Consider the following 21,469-nt stretch of genomic DNA (forward strand, 5'->3'; position numbering starts at 1 on the left):
TTTTGTTTGGTAATTTAGGTATGTAGGTAGGTTTTGAAGCTAGAACATAATTCGGATGTCATAAAACTCTGCCTACACCTTTTGTTATAACAGGCGTAACGTTAAATAAATAACACAAGTTCAAGGAGAAAATTAAACAAAGAAGTTCATAATTTCCTTAATTAATTAACTTATGTACATATTTACATTATTTATAAAATAACTAGCGTTTCCTTTATATACAAAGAATATTTCAAAGCATTTATCACTTGTTTTTTGTCGAAGATTTTTTCTTTATTTGCTTTGAATAATTTAAGATTCAGGATGAGATAATTATGTGAATGAATTATTTGTAATTGGTTGAAGACGTAACTTTGTAATAGAATTATGAGTGCATTTTATTAAATAAATATATAGCAGGATGGTATCGGTTTTAAGTGTTTATATCCAAACCGTGTTTTTTTTATCAAATTATCGTCATCATGTGCCATAGCCGTAGAAATAGCAATTTACTTTGAACTATAACACAAATTGTATGCCACTTGTAAGAATAATTAAAAAATAGAGTATCTTTACTAATTCCTGACATTCCAGCCTTTTAACCAATCTTAAACCTTTGACTCGTTATGGCTGCTATTTCGATTCTTTCGCTTTCCGGTTTTCAAGCTAACTCAAGAATACATCTTCTCGAAATAACTTTTATAGCCAAACTTTGTCTTCATCCTTCTTTCCACCTCTCAGGGTTTCGAGCTCAATGTTTTGGGATAAGTCTAGGTCATCCAGTCTTTTACGAGATAATCTTGGAATTCTTCTGCTGTGCCTGCTTTCTTTGTCAATCTCTCCTTTGTAGGCACGACAATTAATCACCACATAAAAATGCTAGAAATTACTTATTATCCATTATTATATAAAACATGACGTCATTCCCATTTAATTTCTATAACAAATGAATTTATTGTATATAACTGTATGTGTTTGCTATTGTGGTTCAGAAGAAAACAGTACATCAATACGAAAGTATCAAGACGGTTAAGTTTGTCTTGAGTGAAGTAAAGGTGCTCAGACGCATTCAGTGACGTGTCTTCTTAGAGCTAGTCCCTCAGTTTACCGCGAGCGGCCGCGCGGTACGGACGTGCGCGAGACATCGCTATCGAAATAACCAACATTTTTTTTAACCAATTGGTGTCGCATAAAACTGTGTTTTGTTCTATAAAACGATATAGTTCAGGAAAAATTACTTTTCAGTAGTTGTGGAGAAAAGTCTTGTTTTTCAAGGACAGTGTGTCGAATTCAGTGTTTTTTTTTTGTAATATTTCTGTTTTATTCCGGGATTGCTATTGTGGATATAAAGGTTAGTTGAATGTGTTTTTTGTTACTATGTTAAGTCTTAAGTTACAAGCTGTGAACTTAGTACAGTTATGTCGGAGTCAGTGTGCTTAGACGCAACTTAAGTTAGTATGTGTACCTCTTTTCTCTTCGCTTGTGAACAATATTGGAAAGGAATTGTATTCATTGTCGTTTGAAAGCAATCGTCATATGACTTTTGGTTCGTGTATTAAATGAAGTAAGTTCGTGTATTAAACAAAAAGTTCGTGTATTAAGAGATTTGGTAACCGAAATGTTACTACAACTATTAAGATAATTGTCTTGTTTTTGAACGGAACGCGAGACAAATTTGCACAGACACGGAATATAAGTTTCTCAAGGATAATGGACGGAAACTGGGGCATGTTTTAATTGCCGCAAGATTTTTAACTTTCACACGAGTAAAAGTAAAGAAATTGTCGTTGTTCGTAATGAGGACGTTCGTATATGGCGAAGCTTGGACAAGTGGACCCACTTGGAACGAAATAAATTAAGGAACATACTGTTTTCTGCAAAGTTAAGTAATTTTACCGCGGTCAGGAATCGGATGGGTGACCATAAGAGTCAAGGTCTTGACACCGCATAAGTTAGCGTAGCGTGGAGACCGGGTAGATGTCGCAAACAGGAATTTCAAGATGTTAAGTTAGAGGTCTTCTGCTTGGTAGCAAAAAAGTGGCATACGATTTCATATCTAAACTCAGTAGCAAACATAGTATTTTATCATTTATCTATAGTTAGAGGTTAACCTAGTGTGAAAGCTGTTCGCCCTAAGACATAAGACGTAGGTGAATGACTTATATCTTAATTGATAACAACCGGGATCAACTTTTTACGTCCATAAAGACAGAGAATCTTTCATTTGAGAAATAGAAACATAAAATCAAGCCTTATTCTCCAAAATGTGGGTAGAAACTAAAATATTCTAAGTAATGCTACTTGTTACGATTTTCAACAAAATATGGATGTTTCGCCATGTTGTTGTATTGTAACAAACTCTTAGAGACGTCTTGTGACGCAAGTTATCTTAAGAAAAACAAAAAATCAAGGAGACAATCACGCAACTTGCAATGTTAAAGTTCAATGAAATAGGAATCAGTTATAAACTGTGATTAAAAGTTAGAAATATAAATGCACCTGCTAAATGTAGAAATTAGTATTGTTATTTATTTGAGTTTAGAGGGACTATTACCGCAATTAATTTTGTACTGAGGTAACATTTACAAACATGTAGTAACAAGACTCATAAGATACTAATCTAACAACAGTATTAAAATGTTCCTATAAGTCTGATAAACACAAAACTTTCTTTGGACGAAGGTATGGTATCTTACGAAAAACTATTAAATACATTTTGATTAAGTTTGGCACGTTATAATCTGAAATGACTGTTGTACATAAGCCTTTTTAATCCTGCAAATCTACCCATGTGGATGAAATTTTCGATGTATGAATGTAGACAGAAGTAAGTAGAAAATATAATAAAGAATTTGCATAACTGGTCAAAATATTCCACAGATTATGTCCTACAAAAAAACCTACTCCTACAAAACATAATGTACAATATTCTTAATACATTACACAGTAGCTATTTAGTTGAGCAACGATAATAGGCCACAAACGATCTGAGCAAGGTGCTATCGTCAAGTGTAAATTGTGAACAATTTCGCAAGCTAGATATAATCTGATTTGTCAATAGAGCTTGTAATGACGCTGTCTTCAACTGCAGTTCGTCATGGTTTAAACTATAAATAACTTTATCTATACTAATCTATACTAATATTATAAAGCTGAAGAGTTTGTTTGTTTGTTTGTTTGAACGCGCTAATCTCAGGAACTACTGGCTCGATTTGAAAAATTCTTTCAGTATTAGATAGCCCATTTATCGAGGAAGGCTTTAGGCTATATATCATCACGCGACGACCAATAGGGGCAGAGTATCAGTAAAAAATGTTACAAAGACTGGAAAAATTTTGACCCATTCTCTCTTATGTGACGCAAGCGAAGTTGCGCGGGTCAGCTAGTTACTTTATAAAATGTTAAAGTTATTATTGTTTTGGTAATTATTTAATATTAGTTTCTGTCCGCAAATGCGTTCGCATGAGTATATTTCTGAGGATAAAAAGTATATCATGTGTTATTTCAAAGTATGAGCTATCTGTGTACCAAATTTCATTATGATCGGTCTAGTGGTTTTTTAGTCAGAGAGTTACAAACACACATCCATCTATATATATATAATATTAGCGGGATTACTCGGGAATTAAGTGTGCAGTTTACTGAGACAGCCTCGACTTCTAGTCTGCCGTGATAGCTAGTAGACTAGGAGTCAGGCAAAATCAAAAAATCTATAGAATTTTGCGCAATCTCACAGAATTTACCTATATCCATACGGCCTAACATTTAATCAATTTCTAATATGTGATAGAAAGCCACAAAACTCATATTATTAAACTCCCACACGTAAAGGTAACCAATAATTTTGTTGTAAACTTACTGCATCATTTACAACCTACATGGTTTCTCAATGTACGGTTTCTTGATTTCTTAGAGGCAGAATATGTGATAGTCTTAGGTTCTAATCTCGAACAGGGTAATTCTGGGCTTGACTTTTACTGCTGATCATAAAGTCGGATCTAATGCTTACATTGAGTCCAAATATGTCTTGAATTTTTTATTTTATCAAGAACTGTTTAGAATTATTTTAAATGCCATATGCTGCTCATTATTTTTTCTACATTTCATTTTTATTACACATCTGTAGCAAAGTGATTAAAGTGTTCAGGTACTAAACGTAAGCATCGTGGGTTCGATTCCTATACGATACAAACATTTGTGTTATCTACAAATAGTTGTTTTAAGTATAGTTGCACTATGTATCCGATGTATGTATGTTTTGAAAGCTTTCACAAAACTAGACTATTTCCTTAGTATCTAAATTGCATTTGTTCAACAAAATTGCCTATTTCAAGCAGTACTTTCTTATCACGAGGTTTTCATTATCCCTGTCCTTATCGCACCTAAAGGAAGTGATAGAGACGAAACAACTGGGTCGCAAGTAACGGGACTTTTCGATACAAATTGTATACAGTGTAATATTCTTTAATTAGAAGTTATTAACGATGTTAGAAAATAGATTTTAATTGCTAAAATGAAGTAATTAGTTTGTTCAAATAATGTTTAATTGCTGAAGTGTTTGTGAACGTGTTTTATAAAATTGAGTATTTTGTCTTAGTCATAATTTTAACGTTGTTTTAATGTCGTAGGTTTGATTCCTGTGTGGAAAAAGTCGAATAACATCTGTGAACAACTTGAGAGAATATAGTAACTAAGTGCTATGAATTCAATTAAAATTGCAAATATACATATTTGTGTCTTAACATACCTGACGTGATATCAACTTCTTCAAGCATAAGACTGGAGTTAAAATCAGCAATGATTTTACGTATATCGAACTTAGCTTTAACTAATATAAAAAGCAGTCTTAATAAGGGTATCGTGATATAACCCAGGTAACTGGGTTGTGGAGGGCCGATAGACAATCGCTCCATGTACAATACTAGGTATTCCGCTGCATACGGCGAGCCTGGAAGCTGACTCAAACATAGTTGAAAGAAAGGCTAAGTTAATGATGATGGCAAAACGTTTTGTTTACATTTGCCACCCATCAATAGGCGGTCCTCTTCAAAGGTTACTTACCTTACAGATTTTCACTCCGTACATATGATATTATAACATTATTACTAAGCATTTAGTCATAGCGTGTTAACTTCCAATCAAATCGCTCTTCGAACTAAGTATTGCGATAGTGAAAGTTGCATTTAGATCGATCTAGCATTTTCTTTTTGAATATATTACACGTTAACACTGCGCTCGTTTTCTATTATGTTGTAGCTAAAAATTTGATAAGATTACTGCAAAATTATTTTTATTATATGGAAGTAAAATTATTTAACTAAAAAATTCTAACTAGGATTTTAATTTAGTTTAACGAAATTACCACCACGGTTATTTTCTGTAAATGACGATAAATAGTGCTCTTATAAAGAAAATAACCTATTTCTTGCAGTCGGTTTTCCGGTAAACCAAACTGAAATGGAAAATCCATTCCAATTATACTTTTCTCAACAAACAATCGAACTTGGGACCTCGGTATCAGCATATAATACTACCACTACAAACAGTCACAAAATGATACTTTTCTCAACCATATTCGAACTTGGGACCTCGGTATTCAGCAGTCACATATAATACTTCCACTACACACAGTCGCAGTTTTTTATACATTTAAAACAAACAAAATTCTTTAATGATTTAATCATTCACAATGGTCGTGTCGAATGAGTTGCTAACGTGATTACACAGTTTAATCAGCATATAACCGACAGTTAGCGAACTAACCGTAGTTTTAACGTGAACCGTATGACTGGTTACCGTTGAGGATAATATTGACATGTGCTATTTAGAAATATGGACAATTTTGTATGATTGAAGATTGTAGTATTTTTTAAATGTTTATTCACTTTACGGTATTTTAGGGGGTATTCCGGGTCTCTCTTAGTTATCTATTAATTTGGACTTTTAAAAATAATCGCTAGAGCTCAGAGTTATAGCTATGCCAAACAGCGAATATCATAAATAGAAAGTATGCTTATCAAAACAACACAGTAAACTAAAACTTTATTTTCAAGTACAATTTAGATCTCTGCATCTCTGACCTTACGTCCCTTGTCAATGTTACAGCTTTTAAAGTAACTCAAAAAGCACCTCACTTACTCCTTCGTCCAAAATTTTAATATTATTCACAATAATTAAGATATATTTTAATTGTCGACCTTTCCTCACAGATACCCACACGATCTTGAACCCATTCATTAGAGTTGCTACAATAGTCAATCAAGTTGTCGCTAAATGTCGCACAGTTCAAGTACGACGAGGTTATGTATCAATTATTATTAATTATTAAAAGTTATGTGCATACAAACATAAATTATAATGTTATATTATTAGCGGTACAGTCTCTGTCAAAATGTCTTTGTAAACTCGTAGAGTTGTGGAACTCCTGACTTAGTTTCGATTACCATGCTAGGTAGATTAAGGTATAATTGGGTTTCTAGTAAGAAGTAAATCGGCTTGGTTGTTCTAAAAATAGGCACGTTGCTATAGTTTTGTATGTGTTCAAATTTATTTGCTACAAGAAGTAACTTTCTCTAAATTTCGATATAAAAATATAGTGACAATAGGTATTAAGAAGTAAATACTTTCTTTGAAAAATAACTTTACTTAAATGTACTAGTATAATTGCCAAATAGGATATTACAATTCTCTATTCTATCACGCTCAACCAAATGAAACGAATAAATATGGTAAATACTGTAAGCTGTTTATAAAACGTTTCACTTCAAAAAACGTGCAACCTTCGTATCACCTCCAATCCATTGAAGAAAAACACTGCCTTCAACCCTAAATATTGCCATTAGCATACAAAGGTCTCTCATTGTTCACACATAAACAACAACAAACGAGGAATGCAATGTTTGTTTGTTTGTCTGTCAACAATGGATCAGTTTTTTATTGTAAACAAAGATATTTTTGCATACTTTGTATTGTAAAACACAGTCGATGAGTTATTTTGTTGTCGCGAACAAAAGACATCAACGGGTGCTTGTGTTTTGTGTTGGTAATTAAATTAATGCAATTAATTTAGTTTCATTGCAATACAGTATTTTCCTAAAGTTGGACGTTTTATTTAAAGTTATTTTAAATAAATATTTTTTTATTGAGATTATTGCTGATCTTTGTTAGGTAAGTGTGGTTTTTAGACATTAATTTATTTAAAACTTTTTAGCATCGTATATGCATATAAAACAATGATTGGAATCTTTTCTGTTTACGGTGATAAGAAATGGCTTTTTGCTTTCATTGTATAATATCCGATAAATGCACAAGTTTAGATGTTAGGATTGTTAGAAGAATTGTTTTCACTCGTTCACCTTAAAAATACCGTACAGATTTAGATGAAACTATACACATAGATATTTTATAACCCGCATTAACACACACATAGAATTATACTCAATTACTTCTCGGGAAATCTTTTCATGCAGACGAAGTCGCGGGCAGCAATTAATATAAAATCTATACTTTTAGACAATGAGACTATAATGCACAATATGTGATCCAATATTATTCCAATATTATTGTAAAACTCTAACGATGTAATATCTCAATAGTGAGTTCAGTAAAAACGTGTAACTCGTGACAACTTGGACACGAACTGTTTCTGTTCGAACGATGTAGAGAATAAATTAAACATAGAGTTATATTTATTTAAACTATTGTTGGTAGCACTCCTTTAATTACTACGGATATATAATAATATGATTGCTAATAAAGAATATTGAACTAGTTATTTTACTGGGTAATATTTTATTATTATCTTTTTATGAAATTAGCTATTTTTTTTTACTGATGCAACAGTAGTAGTATACATATTACGTTGTCTTTGTAACACTGCTGAAGAAATGATGTTGACTGGCAGGCTGTAAAAATCATGTGGACTAGGAATGCACGGATATGTCTTTTTTAATTCGTTTCGTTTACGTATGGGCTTTTTTTTCAAAAATCATTTTTTATTTTGATCAAATTATGTGTCCCTGTGTGTTAGTTTATAGATAAATGAATCAAGTAAAACTTGTGCCTCGAATAAATTCAACTGTTATCGGCACTTTCGTCTTCATTAGTCAGTTATGTAATTATTAGTTCAACATTAACCACAGGCGAGTGAAAAGTGTTAAGAGTTTCTTCCAATATTGACTCTGAAAGGCTTTGTTTTATATGTTTGTATGGAATAATTAGAGGTTATTGTATGCTGTGTTTAGTGGATAAAAGAGAAATGATAGTGAGTGAAAAGGGATGTTGATGAAGACCAAGGTTTGATGCCCGGTTTTTTTGAAGAAATTTTTTAATTGGTATATTACTGAAAAAAGAAGCCAATTTATCGGCTCTTATTCAACTGAAAATGGTGGTAAAGTTACCAAAATTATAATTGCGATAACACGAGTTCTGTTTCTATATATTGCAATATTCCAAACTTTACAAACATTCATCAATATATTACTAAATGTTTTATTTTATTTATATTAGTAATCTCTAGTTAAACAATATGTAAAATAAAATAATAGAGAAATAGTGGACTCTATATTGCAGTCAAATGACGCACATGAATGAAAGCGTTGCGTGGGCGACTCGTATACCAGTCTCTACCGAGGTCAACGATAGAGCATCTCTATGTAGAGAAATTCACAAACACTAGAAATATTATGTTAAGTCTAGAGAAATTTTGACTTATCTCTACCAAGAAAAATGCTGTAAAAAATTTTTTTATGTTAGATTTAATCAAAATTGTTTCTTTAATTTAGTTTAAGCGTATGTATTTTGTGAATTTGTTTCTTTAAAAATAAATAACATATAACAGATTCATTAAAAGTTATTTTGTAATGAATCTGTTGTGTTCTCTAAAATTATTTTTAGTATCAGAATGGTAATTTCAAAGATTAGAAGCTAAAATGATACTTATTTCGTATTTTAGTGAAATTACTACATTCCGGGCTATATCTAATAATTCCTTTGAAATGGATCTACATTGTCGTAGAATAATACGATAATAACGAGACGAACAAATCACGCGGAATATCTGCTAAAGACGTTCAGGTTTAGTTTAGGTTCAGATTAGTTCAGGAAGTGCAAGGAAGAATGCAAATGAGGCCTTTGCCCTGCTGTAAATAAATAAATAAATAATTAACTTATCTATAATTAACTATGTCCGTTTAACAAGAAACAATTTAAATCTTCTCAATAAAAGATGACTATCTTAACATGCTCATCAAGCCTTCAAGACGTTAATATGTAAACACTAGTACATTAATGCCTTACGAGTTTTCTTTAAGAGAAACTTACACCCGGATGTTGAAGGCTATTTATCGCGGTGACATCTGTTGAGGAAAGCTTTGGATAGCATCGGTGACGTCAGGATTTGCATTTAAGGATATACGAGCTCAAGAAGTGCAAAGATGAGAACAGCCTGCTGTTGAGGGAGCGTGTTGACTGTGAAGAAGAGATCAAGGAGGTTAACCACAAGGTTGTATCACTGAAGGGGGAACTTGCTGAGCTCCATATTGAAAATATGGACTTACTGGATCAGCGGGACAGGCTACAACAAGAAGTTAGCTCATTTGGCAGCTGTAATGAGACCTATGAGTGGTCTCTGAGCCGCATAAATGAGCTAGAGACAAGCCTGCATGAAGCCCACACTAAGATCATCTCATTGGAACGGTCAATACAATCATTTGACAGTAGTGCAACTCATCATTTGTATTCTGAGCTTATAGGCTGTAAATCTTTATTAACTAGAGTTAAAAGCAATAAAAAGTTTAGGAAATACACTAGAATTAGTAAGATAATTAAAAAATTAGAATTAAAACTCAAGAAATTTAACAAACTTAGATTATTAGTTAATTCAAATAAAGATTTGATTGAGGAACGTAGGGAACTAGTTTTAGAAGTCAATAGTTGTAGTGAAGAACTCATCTCCAGTAGGCTATTGTATGACAGACACACTCTTGACCTTAAGTCACAAATCTCACACCTACAATCTAAATTAACAAAAATTACCTTAGATTATGAACGTGAAACTCACGATTACATACTAAAATACGATGAGATTGCTAAAGTTGGCAGGGAAAATTTAGAGTGTGTTAGGGCCTTAGCTAATAGCACTCCATGCACTAGGTGTTCTCAGTCTCAGGGACCCCCTTGTGACTTAGAACAGTTAGAACCCTCTCAAATTAGTTTAGGTACTGAGACTTCACTGACCGACTCATCTGACAGTATTCCCTCTTCCTTCATAGATCTTAACACAAAGAACAGAGTAGCTATGTTCTCAGATAAGTTAGGCATTAACTTAGGACCTATAATAAACAACAACTTACATTGTAGTTTTAAAAATAACTGTTACCCTAACCTCAAATTAAATCAAATAGTAGATAGAATTAGGAACACTCACTTAGATATAAATACAACAGTAGTTTTACTGATAGGTGATAGTTTAGGTTTAGATAAAACTGATATTATTGATAGTATTAGCAGTTTATTGCAATTAGATTTAGGTAAATTAATTATCTGCGCATTCCCATACTCACAATCTCTTACAGAAAGGGAAAATAAGCGTATACATAGGTTGAATAATCAACTACATTTAATGACATCTTATCATAGTGATAAGTTATTGTTTTTTGACACTAATAAGTTTATTAGTAGTTTTATTTATACTCAAGAAACTATGTTTCTTAATAGTTCGGACAAACGACAAATTGCTACATTGTTAGCTTATAATATTAACACAGTTATAGGTGCTATAACGCAGTTTAGGTTAAGGGACGACCCAGTATTGTGTAGTTATTCTAACAATACTGTGATTAAATGTATAGGTAGTGTAGTTAGCGACAAGGTTACGAATAATGTATCCGATTCTTTAAACTGACAGGTAGGACAATGGATAAACAGCTAGGCTCATTAAATTTAGTACATCAAAACATACAAGGTTTATCCAGCAAGGAATTAGAAGTAGAATTGTTCTTACAAAAACATAATGTAGGTATTTTCTGTGTGACTGAGCATTGGCTACACACGGAACAAATCGCAATAAACAATGAGTTTTATACAATTATTAGTGCGTATATTAGGAACAAAGCTAGACATGGTGGTTCACTGATTATGGTAGCTAACAGTATTAAATGTAAAGAACGTAGGGACATAGTTAATTTGTCAATAGAACGCACTGCTGAGGTTTCCTGTGTCGAGCTAGAGCGACACATAGTAGTTTGTATATATAGACCACCAAATAGTGAGTTTACTTTATTTGAGTCGATAATGGAGGACATATTAAAACGTTTAAGTATAAGCAACAAGTATGTGGTAGTGTGTGGTGATTTTAATGTAAATTTACTTGAGCAATCTTCGACTAGTACGAGACTTAAGTCATTATTTAAATCTTTTAATTTAGTTTTTTTATTTAATGAGCCCACTAGAATCACTGCACATTCTGCTACATGCTTGGACAATATATTCTGCAACTGCGAATGCTTAGGTAGGGAAATCTTAAGTGAACTAACATCGGACCATTGTGGACAGAAGGCTATATTTCCTGTTAGGATAGATAATAGGTTAAAGAAAATTACTTGTAGGCCTATTACTAGGGATCGTTTAGTTTTATTTAATAGTGAGATAGCTAGTGCTATGACAAAGTTAGACGACACCGAAGAACACCCGGATAACCTTTACACATCGTTATTCAACATTATTGAATCCAAGTTCAAAACTATCTTCAAAGAGAAAACCATACTAGATAACAATAGGAAACTCAAATTTTGCGATTGGGCGACAGCAGGTATTTATAAAAGTAGAGCTAGGTTGTATGAGCTTTATTCCATGAAACAGTTCAATTTTAATCCTAAATTTCTTGAATACGTTAGGAACTATTCAAAAATTTTTAAGAGAACTTGTGTTGCTGCTAAATCCTTACACTTAAGCAACAAAATTAAAAGCTCAGACAATACGATCAAAACCACATGGAATATCATTAACAACGAAACAGGTCGTGCTATCCAGCGCGAAAATAATTTTGAACTGAAAGTAAATGACATGATTATCACCAATAACTTAGAGGTTGCTCAGGCGTTCAATACTTTCTTCGCTGATATTCCCACAGCTACAACTAGCTCCTTGAATTCCTGTCCTGCCAAGGCAGAATGTTTACTTCGAAATAGTGTAGAAGAGTGTGGTAGTGTTTTTTTCTTCAAACATATCAACTCCAATGATGTAATTAAGGCTTTTAGGTCGCTCAACTCCAAAAAAACACCTGACCTCTGGGGCATCTCTGTTAAATTAGTAGAAAGTATCATCCTGGAAATAGCCCCCCATTTGGCTTTAATATTTAACAGGTGCGTAGATACTGGTGTGTTTCCTGACTTAATGAAACACAGCAAAGTAGTACCACTCTTTAAGAAGGGATCTAAGAGTGAGCCCAGCAATTTCAGGCCCATTTCCATCTTGCCTGCGGTTAGCAAAATCTTCGAAAAGGTCATCTTAGAGCAGCTCGAAAGTCACTTTAACTCGAATCAGCTATTTCATGGTAAACAGTATGGTTTCACAAAGGGTAGGTCAACGATCGATGCAGGTATTTCGCTCGTCAAGCATATCTATGATGCTTGGGAGACATCCCAGGACGCCATTGGGGTGTTCTGCGATCTCTCCAAAGCATTTGACTGTGTCCAACATAATACGCTCCTTAGGAAACTAAACCACTATGGAATTAGGGATACAGCGCTCGATTTACTTGCGTCATATTTGAGTAATAGGATTCAACGAGTAGATATCAATGGTGTAAGGTCTTCAGGTTCAGCTGTTTCTCTCGGCGTGCCTCAGGGTTCGATACTCGGTCCGTTTCTTTTTCTCGTATATATAAACGATCTCCCCTTTCAGGTGCAGGACTTATGTGATATTATATTATTTGCAGATGACACTTCACTCATTTTTAAAGTAGATCGTTCGAAGTCTTGTTTTATTGATATCAATAGTATTCTTGAACAGGTCCACAACTGGTTCACTTGTAATAATCTGTTATTAAATTCTAACAAAACTAAGTGCATTAGGTTCACTATGCCCAACGCGAGGAATTCAGGTACTAACATAGTCGTAAATGGGCAAACTATCGATTTGGTAGATTCGGCAACTTTTTTAGGTATCAGTCTGGATAGCAAGCTCCAATGGGGCACTCAGATAGCGCATCTCTCGGGGAGACTCAGCTCCGCCGCGTACGCAATCAGAAAAGTAAGACAGTTTGCTGGTGTGGATGCGGCAAGACTGGTTTACTTTAGTTATTTTCACAGCGTCATGTCTTACGGTATATTACTGTGGGGTAAGGCTGCTGATATAGATGTTATTTTTGTCCTTCAAAAAAGAGCTATCCGTGCAATTTATAGTTTAGGAGCGCGAGACTCCTTGAGAGAGCTTTTTGGGCAGATAGGGATACTGACGGTGTCATCACAGTATGTGCTTGCAAACTTGTTGTATATAAAACAAAATTTAGGGACTTTCGCAACAAATAGCGATAGACACAATTATAACACTAGAAACAGACACAAATTAGTAGGTCCCCATCATCGTTTACACAAGGTGCACAATTCGTTTGTAGGTCTCGGCATTCGTTTCTTCAACAAGCTTCCCAAGCACATCATGGATTTACCCCTGCCAAAATTCAAAGTTGCTGTTAAGGAACATCTCGTTAGGAAGGCTTATTACAGAGTTGATGAGTATCTAAACGACAATAGCTCTTGGGATTAGTCGCTCGCTTGATTAGGATTCTTTGACATTAGGGAACTTTGCTATAAATTGTATAAACTCAGTAGCAGTAGGTCTAATATTGTAAAATATGGGCAATTAATGATGCAATTAGGTGATGTTACGTACAATTTGATGTTATTCATAAAACTGTCACTTTTTTTCTTTTATAATGTTCACAACCAGTGTGCTCACTTGCTGCCCATATTCTTATTATCACATGCTAGTAGGTGCTCCCAACATACGGTACGATCAGAGACTAATAAATAACCTAGCTATATTAATTTAACTTAATTGACGTTTAGTCTATATCGCTGATTGTTGGCAGCTCCTCGCATGGTCAATTATTGTATCAACCACATTGTAAAACTTTTGGCGATTGAAAAGAGTGGCCGTGAGTTTCTCGCTAGCTCTTCTCATAAGGCTCTACCCCCTTTCCGAGCTAGTGGTAGATTCAGTAATTGTAACGACTATCATAAGTGTCAATATTTGACCTAAATGAATAAATGATTTGATTTTGATTTTGATTTTATGTTTGAAATGTAAGAATTTCATTAAAGGATGTCCAAGACATTGGTTTTTTTTAAACCATTTTTTTTGGTAAAATTAGGTTATTGCCTTCTGCTTGGGCAGTTATATTCAGTCTATGTGCTGTGTTTTATAATGTTAAATATGCCTTCGATCAATTATATATTGTTTTGATTCCATATGCTGCGCAAAAAAAATATCAAGTGTGGGATTAACTCGAATATAATAGGCCGTGTTTAAAATAAGTAGAGAAGATAGAGACAGTAACATTATGGTGACTTTTCGTTGCCACGGAATAAATAACTAGTTTACCATATCACTGAAAATAATATTTTTTTAACAAGGTTATAGACAATCATAAGTATTTCTTACATTAATGGATTTATATAGTAATTAGACTTTTATTGTCAATAACAAAAAAAACAGTATTCTACTCTTAGAAAGTGTGACATTTGCGTGTGCTCACGAGAAGTTGGTCATAACTTCAGCAATTTTGACGTGCCGTGCCGTGACGTGCCGTGTCGTGTCGTATGTTGATACGTTTTTAGAATTCTTTCGGTTTATGTCGTTCACGTGTCTTAAACAGAAAGTGTATATTTCATTACTATAATTGCTGTGTAAGTGATATTTGTTGGAAATTTGAAGAGGTTTGGATTCTTTTGTTTAGCGCATTTGTATTGCAAGAATGCTAATTGTGTGTTATTGTGATTACTTGTGTAATAAGATGTATAAATGGCGTATTATTTTGGGAAAATTTAAACATTTATCATTAATAACAGTTAAATAAGGATGATTCTTTATGAAATTATGCCTACGTTACTCTTTACGCTATCAGCAATTCGCTAAAAAAAGTCCTGTCAAAATTTGTTTGAGTCTTTTCAAAGATTTCTTCGAGACTGCGAACGGATAGGCAACAATTTTAGCAATCGTTTCTGGTTACCACTTCGTGCCTTCATAGCAATAATATAGTTCTGTATTATATAGCAAACAGGTACTTCAATATTTTTTTTTTACATCTAACTATATACACAGAAAAGCTTTATCGTCTGTCTATGTCAAAAAGGAATAAACGGATTTTCATGACGTCTCACTTAAGATACAAGCTCTATACACTTTGAAAAATGTTCTCAACCAATCAAATTAAACCGTGCAATGTAATCAACACGTGGTATTGGAAAGTCCGCCATGTTGTTACGTCATCGCTTTTGTTAGTGTATCGCATGAGATGTTCACAATAAGACTGGATGTGTTTGTACACTTGTTTGTTATGTAATGGTACAGCCGGTTTCAGTGATAAAGGTTGGGAGTTCGATTTCTAGGTTAGAACGTTTCCGATTTTTTTATATTCATATTCATTTTAAATTAATGCCAAAAAATTCATTGTTTAAACTTCATACATTTTGCAGTGACTGCCCAAATCTATATTACTTTGTGTTTTGTAAGCTGCCTTCTTACTTCAGGTCGGAGGGCCGAAAGTTACATTTAATAAATTAACAATATGAGCGAGCACTTTCTTTATTATAATAAAGTAGACAATTTTATATATTTTATTTAAAAAAATGATATTTCCATTTTTTTTAAATAAAATGTATAAAAAATGACCTACTTCGTTAGAGCCTTTCGGCATACTATCGTGAGAGTACCGCATGCACTCGTAAATGTACAGTTTTACTAAAACACCTTATAGATTAACTGTAAAAATATTGCAAATACGGTAAAAATATACTAAAAACATGACTCTTTAAATTTGGTTACAGGAAATCACGTAGACTTTACACACACACACACACACACACATATGAATACACAAATGCACACACATATTTACGCACAGACACACAACACAATTTACAAACGCAAATACACACACATAAACGGACAGACACACAGACAGACAGACATATTAATAGGCTGTATCCAAGTAAATGTGCTTTAGCTTCCTGTATCGTCTTAACGTCCGTTTTTAAAGTGAATATAATAAACGTTTAAAAATACTTATGATGAATATTAATAGAAGTAAGATAAATCAAGCTTGCGTTTGAATGATTAGGTTTTAAGTAAAAGTTATTAGCAATAAACTAGGTATTACAACTTTCATTGGCGTTGAGAAAACTTGAAATTATGAGTATCATTATCAATTTAGGAAATAATACTACACTTAATAGTTTAACTAAAAAAAATAACTTTGTAAAAGTCAAAGTCAAATATTCTTTATTTCATAAACTTTAACAAGTATTTGAAATCGTCAAAATATTTTTTATCTACCACCGTTTCGGAAAAGCTGTTGTTCGTGAGAAGAAACTGCAAGAAACTCACGGCTTGCTCTTTGAGTTCATTAGATGATTTATTTAGCCGGTAAAAAATATTATGCTAAAATTAAATTATTATGAGATATGTAATCCTAAAAAGTGTCTCAAAAAGTCATTAAGTTTTTTTCCTTTGCCTGTTTGAGTGTCCTACTGCTGGGCAAAGGCTTCCCCCTTCAGTTCGAAATCCCCCTATCGGCGGCAAGATCCTGTCAAGTCTTTTTATTTTTTTTTCTTTTCAAAGATGCGACCTGAACTTCTTCAAAAACTCTTTTTTAATCAAATGATCTGACTCATAATTTGCTTCGACCTTTTATTTTTAAAAACAATATATTTAAAACTACATCATAATTTATTCTCAAACGCTTTACCTACACCTAATTAGTAGTTATGTTATTTCATCTTTCCTTAAGAACTTGTAATCAAAATTCATCACTGACTCACACTACACATATGTATATACTAATATTATAAAGCTGAAGAGTTTGTTTGTTTGTTTGTTTGAACGCGCTCCGATTTGTAAAAGTTTTTCAGTGTTAGATAGCCCATTTATCGACCAATAGGAGCAGAGTACCAGTAAAAAATGTTGCAAAAACGGGGAAAAATTTTACCTATTCTCTCTAATGTGACGCAAGCGAAGTTGCGCGGATCAGCTAGTACGTAATAAAGCCTACAAATAAATACATTATAGACTTGTATTTTAATAAAGACTTCCGTTCGCTAATTACTTTTAGAAATTTCACCCCTAAGGGGAAGAAATGCGGGTGAAAGTTTATATAAGTTTTTTATACGGAAATACTTATTGGTTATTAGTAATTGAAACGTTATAGTGATAGTTATATTTGATTAATTTGGGTACCAGTTTGTTTTGAATTTTTAATGTAGTATTGATTGATTACAACCAGTTTTTTTACGTGTCTACTAAAATAGTAACTTTTTATGATTTCCGAATCTTACTAATAATTTAATTATTAGTCATATTATAAATACATTATTGTAAATGTACCATAGAGTTAAATGTGGCTGAATAAGCTTTCTTTCTCCTTTAAAAACATGTAAACTGCGGATATAAAAGTCGACCAGACCCTAAAAAATTTAAAATTGTAATGTTTCTGACTTGAAAATTGCCGTATGTACTTAGATAATTATTAATAGTTAATACTTAATGATAATATAATTATTTCTTAATCTATACCAATATTATAAAGCTAAAGAGTTTTAATGTTTGTTTGTTTGAACGCGCTAATCTCAGGAACTACTGGACCGATTTGAAAAATTCTTTCAGTGTTAGATAGTCCATTCATCGAGGAAGGTTATAGGCTATACATCATTACGCTACTACCAATAGGAGCAGAGTACCAGTGAAAAATGTTACAAAAATAGGGAAAGTTTTGACCCATTCTCTCTTATGTGACGCAAGCGAAGTTGCGCGGGTCAGCTAGTAAATAAATAAATGGCTGGCACACAACCGGGAAAAAGATTTTAGAAAAGAGGAAAATCTTAGTTCAAAATATTTGTTCCACGTTTTTAAACTCATCCACTTTAAAGTGTACATAGCGACAATTCTAACGTAATTTAGCAGACCTACTGATCCCCTAACCAAACTACCGTGAAGATGCAGTAGTGGCTGAGCACGACGATGTTTTATATAATTTTATCTTATTTCTGAGAGAATTAGGCTGAAACATTGAGTTAAAACGTACCGGCCGTGACTTCAGTTTTTATGTTTTGGTGTTAAAGGAGTGTGTTATTAACACTTAATATTGTTTTAATTAAGTACCTATGTATGTTACTGTGTATATCTATATTAATCTATTTTCTTAAGGTTAGCTCTGTATCTATACTTAGTTAACCATTTTAGGTTCTTGTAATTATCTCCTGAAATAAGCCTCAATGATATTTATTGTCAAAAAGGTCCCACATTTTCCCTTTAAGTAAGTTACCCGAAAAAATCAACAGTTGAATTCATAAGCTCTTTTTTTTGGAGTCGCTTTATAACTATAAGACCGAATATATCTTGAAAATAATTAAACAATTCCTTTGCAAGAGGTCATACGAAAGTCTTGAACGAATTACATACATACTACATTACCTTAATACTTTTGTCGGCTTGAAAATCGTTTTATAAATAAACTCATGTCATGTGACAATTTTTTATCTCAAATCTTACTTTCATCGGCCATTTAAAACATATTAAAGAAAGAAAGTTGAACACCCACATGCGGTCGAAATATGGCCGAGAGTGGTCAAGTGTGGTTTGAAGATGACTTTAGCGCAGTAGTTAAGATGGACACTATGTGATTACTAATGCACCGGTTTGATACCTATTTATTTTTTTACTACATCACACCCTTTGTTCTAGCCAGAAATACCTTCATAATGTAGACCCGTTTTTTGCCTTTTGTATTGTTAATAATTGGGAGTGAGTCTATTGCCACCTAGCACCTATAACCAACAGTTGACATTTACATCGGAAAAACAGAATTAAGGTAACCTGACCCGAAAATTAAAAATACTTTATTTAGCACTTGGTGCAACTTGGGAATCGCACTTGAGACTACGTAATTAGCTATGACGTAGGCCATGGATACTAACATTTCTTTTTAAGATTATCAAAAATATTTTTGGTTAAACTCTGTGTCCGTTGTTTGTATGTTTGTAAAAGTCATCAAAATATCTCAGTGCGGGAGTTGTCTTTATATCTTAGCATTGAAACGAGTTTATGCACAATGTCCTTTAAGACAGCATTCCTTTGACATCGTGTAATGTTTAAATTTAGACTTATTTTATGATTATTTTTTGTGCTTTTTGCTAAATACGTTTTAAGTTTCATGTGAATTGGGTTAGTGGTACTTGCATAATTTGTTCTAGTTAGATGAATGTTGCATTTTTAATGCAATTTTATAAAAATATGACTTATTTTTTTTGCAATTTTCAAAATAATGATGTGCTGATCTTTCCTATGAACAATGAATTCGGATGCTGTATAAACTATTCGAGTAGTTTATATTGCATCCGATGTACTTCACGGTAAATTTTTTATTTAATAATTATTCCTATGCACAAAATATATCTTTAGAATAAAAACGCATATAACTCTATTTATATGCTTGTTTGTAGCCTAAACAGCTGAACCGATTTTCATGCAGATATCGAAAAGGACCCAGGTCAGATATAGGTACTTCAAAATGTACCATAAATGGGTTAAAAAGGGACGAAAGGTTGTATGAATTGATTTAAAAATTACATTATTTTTATCACTTGAAATCTTTCCGTTTTTATCTCTCTCTCTCGCTCTCTCTCTCTGTACAACTTAGAATCTATCGTGAACGCAGTCACGGGTAGAAACCAGCATAAATATCGCATAATACCACTAATCTTTTAAACCTTAACCCATTCAGTAGAAGCTTTATGTACCTGTTTTAAAACTTACATTTCGACATACTCTCGTAAGCCTAAGGCGTTGAACAAGGCAGGCACTTTCACCTGTTTGGCCGATGCTTTGTACATTCGTGACCACCTCGCGACGATGAGGTAAGCAGCGAGAATCGGTTTGAGATAGGTTATTGAACTGGATTTTGATGAATTAATTATTAGATTGATTGATAAAAGGTTTGTTTTGTAATAAAGGGTAGGAGTAGTTGCTTGTTTCGTATTATTTTGTCACATTCCTGGGTAAGTCTCCTCTCGAAATGAGGGAGGTGTTAGGCTTTAGTATTATTATACAATTCTTTATTCCAATTTAATTTTAAATTCAATCCATGCCGCAGTTGTTAACTGTGTGATCATCGCGCCGTTTATGTTGCGCGTGAGAGTCTTGGATTCGATTCTCACAGAGTTTTTAATTCATGATCAAAAAATGGTAATTTTCGCATTTCTTGTCCTAAATCAGCTGCTTTCTTGCAACGAAAACTTAAAAAATTTAATTCTCATTGCAAGTTTCAATTAACATTCAATTTGTCAATTACATTTCACGCAACCCAAACGGGCGTTTCTGACCCATATTTTACAATAAAAATAACTAATAATCCACGCATTTTAATAAATTACTGAAATTTCTAAACTAAAGGTTAGTAAAACAAACACTTAGGTACTTATTACTAAACTATAATTATAAATAAATGTAGTACAATGCTCTCACGCGACGCACCTCGGACAAAAGTCGGCCATACTTGTTCAGACTATTGTACTCTCTATGCTTCAGGCTATTCTGTGAAAACGATACCAGTTAACTATTTGTTGAGCTGTAGGCTATTTTAGGAATAGTAATGTATCACTTGCATTTCTGTGATTGAGTACGCTTTGCTGAAAACATTTGTTTATTTTTATGTTATTTATGCTACGTGCCTTAAATTTTTTTTTATCTAGCCTTTCTGTGTCCCACTGCTGAGCAAAGACCTTTCCTCTAGACTTTCAGTCCCCTCGGTCGCCTGCTGCGTCCGGCTAACCGTGCTTTTCGTATTTGTAATAAATTAATTTAATCCATTACCGTCCCACTGCTGGACAAGGGTCTACTTCTGAAATGAGAGAGGGGTTAGGTTTTGAGTCTAGTAAAGTGCGGTTTGGGGGCATATTAAGTAAAAAATTGTCTGCAAGACGACACTATCGAATATTGTTACACATTATATTAAAAATACTTGAAGGATAGTTCTTGTAGGCTACGATAGAGGCGGTGATCAGTTTTTAATACAATATTTGATAGTTACTTGACAAACGAAAGGGGTAGGAAATCGTCCCCTTACAGACTATAAAAGTGGTTATAAATCTACTGAAAACAGCTGATGAACATATAAACTAAACCAATTTCGATACAATTTACCTATTTAAAAGAAAACAATCGAATTTATACGATGATGAATACACATTTTAATATTCTATTGACACATCATAGTTTC

General features: G+C 33.2%; 2 protein-coding genes across 3 annotated transcripts in view; one reads left to right on the forward strand and one right to left on the reverse strand.

Moving 5' to 3' along the window:
• Rph (Rabphilin) overlaps window positions 1-21,469 on the reverse strand; it is a 242,387-nt gene that overhangs the window by 135,268 nt on the left and 85,650 nt on the right. The window lies entirely within an intron of this gene.
• LOC142981393 (uncharacterized) overlaps window positions 1,067-21,469 on the forward strand; it is a 103,147-nt gene continuing 82,744 nt past the window's right edge. For both annotated transcript variants that reach the window (XM_076127286.1, XM_076127287.1), the window contains exon 1: window positions 1,067-1,330. The gene's annotated coding sequence lies outside the window, so the exon portion shown is untranslated. The remainder of the gene's footprint in view (window positions 1,331-21,469) is intronic.

The sequence above is a fragment of the Anticarsia gemmatalis genome, chromosome 20, assembly GCF_050436995.1.
Source record: "Anticarsia gemmatalis isolate Benzon Research Colony breed Stoneville strain chromosome 20, ilAntGemm2 primary, whole genome shotgun sequence".
Classification (NCBI taxonomy): domain Eukaryota; kingdom Metazoa; phylum Arthropoda; class Insecta; order Lepidoptera; family Erebidae; genus Anticarsia; species Anticarsia gemmatalis.